Here is a 12,003-nt window from a genome sequence, read left to right on the forward strand (position 1 = left end):
CTCAGTTACCTCATCCAAAATGAGGGTTAAGTCTATGAGCCCTGTGTGGGACATGGATCGTGTCCAGACTGATTAGCTTGGATCTACCCCAGTGCTTAGTACAGTGTCTGGCACATAGTAAATAGAATTTAAAAAGGCCCTACTAAATGCATATGTCCTTCAAAAAGCCCACTGTTGGGTAGGGACTGTCTCTATATGTTGCCAATTTGTACTTCCCAAGCGCTTAGTACAGTGCTCTGCACATAGTAAGCGCTCAATAAATACGATTGATGATGATGATGATGATAATTGCTATTCTCCCTCCATTCAGTCTCCCTTCTACATCTCCTGTACACTTAAAGGACTTTGACGTTCTCCCATTCCAACCCCCCAACCACACGGCACTTATGAACATAGCCTACACCCTCTTGCTTCCCCTATCTGTAATTTGTTGTAATATCTCTCTCTCCAACTATACTGCAAGGTCCTTCGATCACGTCTACCAACTCTATCGTATTGTACTCTCCCAAGCATTTGCTCTGCACACAGTAAGCACTCAGTAAATACCGTTGATTGGAAAAAGTTCAGGAGGCAGGACCAACTATCGGTTCTGTAGAAACAGCCGCTATTGTACCAGTCAGCCAGTTCAAAGCAGAATAATTAGGTAAGAGATGAAAAGTGGGGGAAAAAAAACCCTCAAAATTCTACATGCTTGAACAGAAGAAAATCTTGCAAGCTTCACCTGAACCATCAGGTCAAAGCCCTCGATGAAATTCCAAACACACCCAGAATGACTCCTGTGGACTCCGCACCATCAGTGCTGCATAGATTCAACACCACACCCAGGAGATGACTAACGAGGCTGTGAACTCCACGGCAAACCCTGAGTTTAGGGTTCTTAGAGCATGCCATGGATGAACATTGAGACACTGCCCAGAATCCAAACTGAAAGTCCAGCCCATCAACAACAATAACAGGATGGCATCGCCAGGCAGTGGTATCAGTGAGGCAGGCCTAGAGCATAAAATCTGAGGAAGGCAGATGGGGCAGACTGAAGCTGGAGTGGTCCTGTCCTGTAGGATCGAAGTGGATGGCATTTGTTAAGCACTTACTATGTGCCAAGCACTGTTCTGAGCATTGGTGGGATACAAGGTGATCAGGTTGTCCCACGGGGCGCTTACAGTCTTAATCCCCATTTTACAGGTGAGGTAACTGAGGCCCAGAGAAGTTCAGTGACTTGCCCAAAGTCCCACAGCTGACAAGTGGCGGAGCTCGGATTAGAAGTCCCAAGCCTGGGCTCTTTCCACTGAGCCACACTGCTATAACATTCAGAGCATCGGGAAAGATTCATTCATTCAATCGTATTTATTGAGCGCTGACTGTGTGCAGAGCACTGTACTAAGCGCTCGGGACGTACAAGTTGGCAACATAGACAGTCCCTACCCAACAGCGGGCTCACAGTCTGTAAGGGGGAGACAGACAACAAAGCAAAACATATGAACAAAATAAAATAGAATAAATATGTGCAAGTAAAATAAATAGAGTTCATTCAATCGTATTGAGCGCTGACCGTGTGCAGAGCACTGTACTAAGCGCTTGGGAAGTCCAAGTTGGCAACATGGAGAGACAGTCCCTACCCAGCAGCGGGCTCACAGTCTAGAAGGGGGAGACAGACAACAAAACAAAACATATTAACAAAATAAAATAAATAGAATGAATATGTACAAGTAAAATAGAGAAATATATGGCTCTTGGAGCCCTTGAGACTTTGTGCAGAGTGGAGAAGAGCCCGAGCCCTCCCAGCCAGTTCAGAACAGTTATTTGTACAGTGAATAACAATTTCATGATGATTTAAAATTGCATCATTAAAAAGCAAAGGTGTGCCTACGGGTGGCAAAATGATAAATGCCACCTAACAATTAGTCAGGGGTTTGAAAACAGGAGCAAAGATTAGTTCTGTGCAGTTCTGCAGCATCTGCTAGAGTAGGCTGTTGACGAGAGGCAGGCCAGGTCTTAGTAATAATAATCATTATTATTATTATTATTGTAGTATTTAAACACTTACTATGCACCAGACACTTCTAAGCGCTAGGGTGGATACAAGCAAATTGGGCCGGACAAAGTTCCTGTCCCACATGGGGCTCAGTCCCAACTCCTATTTTACAGATGAGGTAACCGAGGCCCATTCACTCATTCATTCATTCAATCAATCACATTTATTGAGCGCTTACTATGTGCAAAGCAGTATACTAAGCACTTAGGAGAGTACAATACAACAACAGACTACAGCGCCTGCCCGTAATGAGCTCACGGCCTAGAGGCCCAGAGAAGTGAAGTGACTTGCCTAAGGTCACCCAGCAAACAAGTGGCAGAGCCAGGAGTAGAACCCCTGACCTTCTGACTCCTAAGTCTGTGCTCTATCCACTATGTCATGCTGCTTCTCTATAATAATAATAATAATAATGGCATTTATTAAGTGCTTACTATGTTCCAGGCGTGGAGTCTATAGCATAACAGTGGTCCCTATAAGGGCTTGGGAGCCTGGGTAGGGACCATCTCTATATGTTGCCAACTTGTGCTTCCCAAGCGCTTAGTACAGTGCTCTGCACACAGTAAGCGCTCAATAAATATGATTGAATGAGTGAATGAATTGATGTCTGCCTCAGCTGCCCCACTATGGTTCAGTTTCTGAATCTGGTTCCCACGAAGAATGTGTACCTAGAATGTGATCCAGACTCCACCCCGCTGAAATAATAATAATAATAATAATGGCATTTATTAAGTGCTTACTATGTGCAAAGCACTGTTCTAAGTGCCGGGGAGGTTACAAAGTGATCCCGTTGTCCCACGGGGGGCTCACAGTCTTAATCCCCATTTTACAGATGAGGGAACTGAGGCCCAGAGAAGTGAAGTGACTTGCCCAAAGTCACACAGCTGACAATTGGCGGAGCCGGAATTTGAACCCATGTCCTCTGACTCTGAAGCCCACGCTCTTTCCTCTGAAGGCAAAGATTAAGGTGACAAAAATCCCAGCTCCAGCCCGAAGTTTCCAAATTCTGGTCACCTGTCTTACCGCCTGAACTCTAAAGCCTTATTTCAGTCAATCCTAGTTGAGTACTTACTGTGTGCAGAGCACTGTACTAAGCGCTTGTTTCCAGTTGGGATAGTGGGAGCAGCAGCCATGGAGGCAGTGGTGGTGAACCCAGGGCAGTTATTCCTTCAGTCGTATTCATTGAGCGCTTCCTGTATGCAGCGCGCTGTATTAACTGCTTGGGAGAGTACAAAACAGCAATAGACAGTCACATTCCCTGCCCGCAACAGGGTTACAGTCGAGAGACAGCCAAGGCAGGGGCAGCTAAGTGGGGAAGGAAAGAGGAGCAGCAGATATTGCCTGTCCGCTCCTTGCGTGGGTCACCGTGCTCTCTAGGCTTGCCAGCTCCCTTAGGGGAGCAGCCTGCAATAATAGCAGTTTTGGCCAAGTGGATTTCACCAGTGAAAGGCTCAGCTGCCTCTGTTTCCTCTCCAATTCTGTGCCCCTGCCTTGGCCAACTGCCCCATGCCAAAAAATACCATCTGGGTGTCTCCCTCTGTCCTTTTCTCTCCCTTCTCTTTTCCATTTCCCACTCTTTCTCTCCCTATCTCTCTCTTTCCTCCTCCCACTTCTTTCCCTTTGTCTCTCTCTGCCTCTCAATCTGTTTCTGCCTCTCTCTCCCCCTCCCTGCCTCCCCTCTTTCCATGCCCCCGCCAAATCCTCCTCTTTCTTTGTCTTATTTTGTCCTTCATTTTCCCCCCCTATTCTTGGGCCCCAGGCCCTATCCCACCTTGAGCTCTAGGAAACAGTCATTTTACCCAAAGGTGGCTGGATGGGAAGCACCTCGGAGAGTCATTCATTCATTCAATCGTATTTATTGAGCGCTTACTGTGTGCAGAGCACTGTACTATGCGCTTGGGAAGTACAAGTTGGCAACATATAGAGACAGTCTCTACCCAACAGTGGGCTCACAGTCTAGAAGGGGGAGACAGAGAACAAAACACATTAACAAAATAAAATGAATAGAATAAATATGTACAAATAAAATAGAGTAACAAACGCGTACAAACATATACACATATTGAATACTCCATGTGGATGCAAAAAGCCACTGAAGGATGCCAGAGACTTTTGGGGGGGAAATTTGAGGAGTGGGAAGGAGGGGAAGAGGACAGACAGATTGGTTTTTGATCTTAACCTCCTGAAAAATAATGATGGTGTCTTGTTTGTATCTGCATTAGGAAAAAAGGCAATACTTGTTTATGCTTGAAAAAAGTTCTAAATCCACCTGTGTTTTCTGCTTTGTGGTCCCGACTGAATACAAATCTGTCCAACAGAGTAAGAAGGTCAACAGAGTGGTTGATAGAAATAGGAGTGATCCGATAGGATAGGGAGGTTGTTACTGTGATATGAGTCCTAACTACAGCTGTTTAGTAATAATTCATCATGCTAATATTTATCGGAGTCATAGCCTGTAATCGAGAAGCACCATAACCCCTTAGCTGGTTTGGTTTTAAGTGTTGATTTCTTTTTTCAAACATTCTGAATGTACGAGACCATCTACAATGGATGTAAATTTGCTCCTCAGCCAGTGCCATGTATTCTGTCGCCTTTCAATCAATGTTACCTTTTAATCAATCAGTCAACCAATTGAATTTACTGAACAGTTAGTATATGCAGAGCAATACTAACAATGCATTCTGTATTGTTGATCTTTGCCGTCAAGGAGTTTCCACTTTTTAGCAGGGAGGCAGACACTAAAGTAAATTACAGATAGGAAGAAGGAAAAGAGGATATGTATATGAGTTAGTGCTTAAGTAATAGGATATGTAGGATTCATTCATTCAGTCATATGAATGAGTGAGTCGCAGAGCACTATATTAAAGGCTTGGGAAAGTACAATACAACAATAAACAGGCACATTCCCTAGCTCACAATCTAGAAGGGGGAGATAGACATTAATACAAATACATAAATTACAGGTATGTAATAATAATAATAATAATGACATTTTGTCATTATTACATAAGTGCTGTGGGGCTGGGAGAAGAATAAAGGGACTAAGTCAGGGTGATGCAGAAGGGACCAGGAAAAGAGGAAAGGGGTGGGGGCTAGTCTGGGAAGGCCTCTTGGAGGAGATGTGCCTTCAGTAAAACTTTGGAGAGGAGGGTGATTGTTGAATTTGAGAAGGGAGGCCAGAGGCAAGAGATGGGGAAAGCGGTTGGCGGTGAGATGGAGGCGTAGAGAGAGGGTTGAAGGCACAGTGAGAAGGTCAATACTAGAGGAGTGAAGTGTGCGGGCTGGGCTGTAGAAGGTGAGTAGTGAGGTAGGAGGGGGCGAGACAGTGGAGTGCTTTAAAGCCAATGGTGAGGAGTTTTTGTTTGATGCCGAGGTGGACGGGTAACCACTGGAGTTTTTTGAGGAGCCGAGTGACGTGTCCTGAATGCTTTTGTAGAAAGACGATGCGGGCAGCAGAATGAAGTAACGACTGGAGTGGGGAGAGACAGGAGGTTGGGAGGTCAGCAAGGAGGCTGATGCAGTAATCTGGGCAGGAATGACTGTATTAACACGGTAGCAGTTTGGATGGAGACGAAAGGGAGGATTTTCGCTGTGTTGTGAAGGTGGGACCGGCAGGATTGGGTGAGTGGTCAAAGTGGATCTGATACTTGGATTTCTGGCAACAGTGAGCATGCAAGCGGGAATGGCAAAAGAGTATTGAGGAGGCGATCCAGGGCTAGGGGTTGGTGGTGTGAGATTGACAGAAGGATAAGGGGCTGAGCGAGTTGCGTTCTGGGGAGAGGGTAGTATTGAAGGAATAGATTTATGCACCAAGAAGAGAGGTTAGGTAAGGAGGCCAAGAGAGGGCCTGGGATAAGTGGCAGGGGCCTAGTGATCCGAGTTTCCGTGGATAGAGGCAACAGTTCTGTGGGGTGGATTGAGTAGGAGAAACAGCAGGTTAGGAGGTTGAAATAACCAATCGTCCGTATTTATGGAGCGCTCACTGTGTGCAGTCAGTCGCATTTACCATGTACACTGTACTAAACTTGGGAGAGTACAGCGGACTTAGGTGAGAGGTTGGTGGCAAGATAGATGAGATCGCGGTACGGCGAGTAGGTTGTCGTGAGTAGGTTGGCATTAGTGGGATAAAGTGTCCAGGCTGTGGTGTAGTACGATTGTACTTCCCAAGCACTTAGTCCAGTGCTCTGCACACAGTAAGTGCTCAATAAATATGATTGAATGAATGAGGGGGCAAGATGACAGTGCTTTAGAGCCTACGGCAAGGAGTTTCTATTCGATGTGGAGGTGGGTGGCCAACCACTGAAGGTTCTTGAGGAGTGGGGAAACATGAACTGAACGTTTTGGTAGAAAAATGATCCGGGCAGCAGAGTGACGTATGGACTGGAGTTGGACGTGACAGGAGGGAGGTCAGCAGGGACACTGATACAGGGATAGAATAAATGCTTGGATTAACATGGTAACAGTTTGGATGGAGAGGAAAGGATGGATTTCTTTAATGATGCTGTGAAGGTTGAACCGACAGGATTCAGTGATTGAACGAGAGAGATGGCAAGAATGACACCAAGGTGAAAGGTTTGTGAGACAGGAAGGATGGTGGTGCTGTCTACGGTAATGGGAAAGTCAGGAGGAGGACAGAGTTTGGATGGGAAGATAGTTCTGTTTGGACGGGTAAAGTTTGAGGTGATGGTAGGACATCCCAGGGGAGATGTCTTGAAGGTAGGAGGAAATGTGAGACTGCAGAGAAGGATAGAGATTGGGGCTGGAGAAGATGTGGGAATCACCTGCCGAAAGAGGTGGTAGTTCATTCATTCATTCAATGGTATTTATTGAGCACTTACTGTGTGCAGAGCACTGTACTAAGCGCTCGGGAAGTACAAGTTGAAGCCGTGGAACAGAATGAGTTCTCCAAGGGAGTTGATGGAGAATAGGAAGTGACAGGACTGAACCTTGAGGAACACCCACAGTGTGACGGTAAAAGCCAAAGGGGCCCGTGAAAGAGAATGAGTGGCCAGAGAGGTAGGAGGAGAAACAGGAGAGGACAGTATCAGTGAAGCTGAGGTCAGATAATGTTTCCAGGAGAAGGGGGTGGTGGACAGGAAATAATTGTTCCTTCCTTTTCTCTTATTCTTGTATTTTCACCCTCTCTTCCTCCTCTTGTTCTTTTCCTTATGCCTTCAAATATTTCCAAATTTTTCCCATAACACAACAAAACCCCCCACATCCTTTGACCTAAAATCCAGCTAGAGGCCTCTTTTCTGACTCTGTTTTTGCCCAAACTCCTTAAACAGGCTGAATATACCCACCACCTCCACTTCCACTCTTCTACTTTTATGCCCTCTAAGGAGCAGACGTCACCATTATTCATCCACTTCTTGCCAAATATAACAGTTTGGTCTCTGTTTTCATTCTCCTTGTCCTCATTGCTACTTTCTACACATATGACCACTCTTTCCTTCTAAAAACCCTCTGACCTTAGTTTGACAAACTCTCTACTTCCCTCATTCTCATGACATCTTTCTCGGTTTCCTATGTTGCAATGCCCTAGTTTGACTTAGTGGTTTGAACCTTTACTCCTATTTTGAACGAATATGTGAGTTTGGTAAAGGAAAATTGATTAAACCACCATTTGGCCACGCTGGCCTCGGCATCGTCTCTCAGAGATCTGGAGAGGCCACCGTCATGATCATTCAGAGCCTTGACTAAGGCTGTACATTTGGCTTTTCTGTGAATTACTTCCACTCCTTCCTCTTTCAGTTTTACACAGTTAAAAAAGATTTTCGCAACTCCACCTCAGACCAAGTTGTTTGCGATGACTCCTACTTAAAAGATCCCACGCTCCTCCCATCGGTCTTCCCAAGCCACCCTGGCTCTGGCGGACGTGACCGTCCTTCTAGTTGCACGGGGCAGTGAATGGAAGAATAGAAAAGCAAAACCATCCGATAGAAAAGCAAAACCATCCGAAGGGGACGAGTGTCTCTCTAACACACTCACCAATAGCATAACTCTCTACCGCTCAGGCCTGGGAGTTAGAAGAACCTGCGCTCTAACCCCGGCTCCGTCAAATGTCTGCTGTGTGACTTTGGGCGAGTCACTTCACGTCTCTGTGCCTGTTACCTCATCTGTAAAAAAAAATGGGGATGAGAGTGTAAGTCAGAAAAGAGACCTCTAGCTGGATTTTAGGTCAAGGGATGTGGGGGTTTTTGTTGTGTTATGGGAAAAATTTGGAAATATTTGAGGGCATAAGGAAAGGAACAAGAGTGTAAGGGTCCAACTTGATTAACTTCTATCTACCCCAGTCCTTAGAAAAATGCTTGGCACATAGTAAGTGCTTAACAAGTACAATTATTATTATTATTATTAGTGCAATTTAGTGCCCCAGAGGCCAGCTGTTTCATTCTGAGCTGGGATTGGGTCCAACCTGATTAACTTCTATCTACCCCAGTCCTTAGAAAAATGCTTGGCACATAGTAAATGCTTAACAAGTACTATTATTATTATTATTATTAGTGCAGTTTAGTGCCCAGAGGCCAGCTGTTTCATTCAGAGCTGGGATTGGGTCCAACCTGATTAACTTCTCTCTACCCCAGTCCTTAGAAAAATGCTTGGCACATAGTAAATGCTTAACAGCTACTATTATTGTTATTATTATCATTATTATTATTAGTGCAATTTAGTGCCCCAGAGGCCAGCTGTTTCATTCAGAGCTGGGATTGGGTCCAACCTGATTAACGTCTATCTACCCCAGTCCTTAGAAAAATGCTTGGCACATAGTAAATGCTTAACAAGTACTATTATTATTATTATTATTAGTGCAGTTTAGTGCCCCAGAGGCCAGCTGTTTCATTCAGAGCTGGGATTGGGTCCAACCTGATTAACTTCTATCTACCCCAGTCCTTAGAAAAATGCTTGGCACATAGTAAATGCTTAACAAGTACTATTATTATTAGAACTCATGACCTTCCCACTCCCTATGCTCTATCCATGCTGCTTCTCAGTAATAATTGTGATATTTGTAAAGCGCTTACTATGTGCCAGGCACTGTATTAAGTGCTGGGGTGGATACAGGCAAACTGGGTTGGACATAGTCCCCATTTTGTTGTCTGTCTCCCCCTTCTAGACTGTGAGCCCACTTTTGGGTAGGGACCGTCTCTATATGTTACCAACTTGTACTTCCCAAGCGCTTAGTACAGTGCTCTGCACACAGTAAGCGCTCAATAAATACAATTGAATGAATGAATCCCACAGGGGGCTCATGATCTCAATCCCCATTTTACAGATGATATAACAGGTTAAAGAAAAGTAAAGTGACTTGCCTAAGGTCACACAGCAGATAAATGGCGGAGCAGGATTAGAACCCATGACCTTCTGAATCCCAGGCCCGTGATCACGGTGGCTAAACTGTGGCCAGCACATTACAGCTCAGAGAGATGAGGAAGGCAGAGTGCCTCCTCCCACCCAAGTCCACCTACTCACCAGAAGCAGTGTGGCTCAGTGGAAAGAGCCCGGGCTTTGGAGTCAGAGGTCATGGGTTCAAATCCCAGCTCCGCCACTTGTCAGCTATGTGACTTTGGGCAAGTCACTTCACTTCTCTGTGCCTGTTACCTCATCTGGAAAATGGGGATTAAGACTGTGAGCCCTCCGTGGGACAACCTGATCACCTTGTAACCTCCCCAGCACTTAGAACAGTGCTTTGCACATAGTAAATGCTTAATAAATGCCATTATTACTATTATTATTATGTCTGCTGGGTGACCTTGGGCAAGTCAGTTAACTTCTCTGAGCCTCAGTGACTTTATCTGTAAAATGGGGATGAAGACTGTGAGCCCCAACTGGGACAACCTGATCACCTTGTATCCCCCCCAGCACTTAGAACAGTGCTTCGCACATAGTAAGCGCTTAACAAATGCCCTCATTATCATTATTATTATTAATACTCTTAGAGATTCTATTTAGACCGGTCACCTCATACGTACAAAGGTGGTAGAATGCGATCACCTCCATTGACAAGGAGTCAATTAATGGTATTTATTGAACGCTTACCCCTCCTCCCCCTCCCCATCCCCCCCGCCATACCTCCTTCCCCTCCCCACAGCACCTGTATATGTGTATATATATGTTTGTACATATTTATTACTCTATTTTATTTGTACTTATTTATTCCATTTATTTTATTTTGTTAATATGTTTTGTTCTCTGTCTCCCCCTTCTAGACTGTGAGCCCACTGTTGGGTAGGGACCGTCTCTATATGTTGCCAACTTGTGCTTCCCAAGCGCTTACTACAGTGCTCTGCACACAGTAAGCGCTCAATAAATACGATTGAATGAATTGAATGAGTGAATGAATGAACGCTTACTACGTACCGAGCGCTGTACTAAGGGCTTGGGAGAGTACGATACAACAGAATTAGAGGACATATTCCCAGCCCCTAGTGAGTTTGCAGTCTAAAGGGAGAGACAGATACATGATCTGATACATGAGAAGCAGCGTGGCTCAGTGGAAAGAGCCCGGGCTTTGGAGTCAGAGGTCATGGGTTCAAATCCCAGCTCCACCGCTGTGTGACTTTGGGCAAGTCACTTAACTTCTCTGGGCCTCAGTTCCCTCATCTGTAAAATGGGGGTGAAGACTGTGAGCCCCCTGTGGGACAACCTGATCACCTTGTTAACCTCCCCAGTGCTTAGAAAGTGCTTTGCACCTAGTAAGCGCTTAATAAATGTTATCATTATTATTATTATTATTTTCTATAATTTAAAGATGTGTATATAAGTGGGGCTGGGATGAATATCAAAAATCAACCATCCAAAGGTCACAAGCCTCCTGTGTGCGCTCTCCCCAGGGGCAGCCACCTCATTCTCTCCTCTCTGGCCTGAGTGACTGTGAAAGTGAGTAAGCAGGAAGACTTAGACTAGGCGCCTTTCGCCCCAGCTCCAGGGGAAAGTACCTCGCCCGGTGCGTAGGGGCGAATGCTGACGAATGCCAACCCAGTTGGCTTCTCGCCTTCCTTCTCCTCCCCTAACCCACCTCCAAATAAAACCCCGAGCACAACCTGGAGACCGGGAAACTGCTGCTTCTGCTTCCCTTCCTAACTGACCCCGCTCCGAAAGCACGATCCTTCCTCGGACCCGGGGAGGCAACTCCCTAAATCCAAAGTTGGTAGAGGGAAGTTCTGTTCCGCCCAGGGTGAGGGGGAGAATCTGGTCCTGGAGTCTGCACAAATGCGTATTTTTTTATTAATAACAATAATAATGATGATGATGGCATTTGTTAAGCGCTTACTATGTGCAAAGCACTGTTCTAAGCGCTGGGGGGGGATGCAAGGTGATCAGGTTGTCCCACGTGGGGCTCACAGTCTTAATCCCCATTTTACAGATGAGGCAACTGAGGCGCAGAGAAGTTAAGTGACTTGCCCAAGGTCACACAGCAGACACGTGGAGGAGCTGGGATTCGAACCCACGACCTCTGACTCCGAAGCCCGAGCTCTTTCCACTCAGCCACGCTGTATTAACTCTCTACAGAGGGCATTTTGTATTCCACAAATGAGGTGGCCTAAAATGCCATAAGGCATTTCACTAGTTACACTTGAAGCAGCATGAGAAGCAATCAATCAATCGTATTTATTGAGCGCTTACTGTGTGCAGAGCACTGTACTAAGCGCTTGGGAAGTACAAGTTGGCAACATATAGAGACAGTCCCAACTACCCAAAGCAAGTTTGGGATGAGTTGGATTTGAACACAGCTACTAAAGAAAGGGCAGGACACTTCTATACTCCTGTATATATGTTTGTACATATTTATTACTCTATTTTGCTTGTGCATATCTATTCTATTTATTTTATTTTGTTAATATGTTTGGTTTTGTTCTCTGTCTCCCCATTCTAGACTGTGAGCCCACTGTTGGGTAGGGACTGCCTCTATATGTTGCCAATTTGTACTTCCCAAGCGCTTAGTACAGTGCTCGGCACACAGTAAGTGCTCA

Source organism: Tachyglossus aculeatus, chromosome 8 (genome assembly GCF_015852505.1).
Source record: "Tachyglossus aculeatus isolate mTacAcu1 chromosome 8, mTacAcu1.pri, whole genome shotgun sequence".
Lineage (NCBI taxonomy): Eukaryota > Metazoa > Chordata > Mammalia > Monotremata > Tachyglossidae > Tachyglossus > Tachyglossus aculeatus.